The following is an 833-nucleotide window of genomic DNA, read 5'->3' on the forward strand; positions in this document are numbered from 1 at the left end:
TCTGAGCATCCGATACCACATGGCCGTGAGCAATTTTCGTACATGTCGGCTCGCACACATCTCTGGGGCCTGATTCCGGGGGGGCGTGGCTTAGCCATTTGCGTGGCCGAACAATACGCGCAGTTACCAAAAGAATACGTGAATTTTCGCCACGTTTGAAATTTTGTCCCGCAAGATTTTCGTGAGCTTTCCCGAGCCATCGGGAAAGCCTCCAAAAACTATGTAAACTATATAAAAAAATAACTACCATAATTCCTTGAAAATACAATAAGGTCCTTTGGCACTGCTCAGGGTGCTGCCGGGGGCCTAATTACAAATAGGGCCTTCGCACCCGGTCAATAATTCCTGTGCATTAACAAGTGAAGGCCTAAATCAGCAATAGAGTAACAATCCCAGTCTTAACAATACGCCTTTCTGACACCTGTGCATAGGAAGTAACTAAGGACCAATAAACATTGCACACTATAGAATGTCAACAGAGTCAGGTTCAGTAATTTTTGAAATAAAAAAGCAGAGTAGAAAAAAAAACATGAAAGCTCCTGCTCTTGGTCTGAGCAATGTCAACCTTTACATGTGGCAACACATGCCTCCTGTCTGAGGAGAGAACTGGCTCTATGATTTGGTAAGCAATCTCATACAATGGTAAGCCCAGGATTTTTTTATTTTTTATTTTTTTAAAGAAAGACAACAAAGGGTAAATTTAGGTTGAATAAATACTTCCTGCTTATTTTTTTCTCTTGTCTTCACAAAAAACAACAAACAAGTTGAAAGTGTGTTTTTTGAAATTGTGAAAGAAATTTATCTGTTAAAATGGTGCCTCATCTCCTCCAACA

The sequence above is a fragment of the Morone saxatilis genome, unplaced genomic scaffold (genome assembly GCF_004916995.1).
Source record: "Morone saxatilis isolate NCDOM2014 unplaced genomic scaffold, NCSU_SB_2.0 Contig16, whole genome shotgun sequence".
In the NCBI taxonomy this organism is placed as follows: domain Eukaryota; kingdom Metazoa; phylum Chordata; class Actinopteri; family Moronidae; genus Morone; species Morone saxatilis.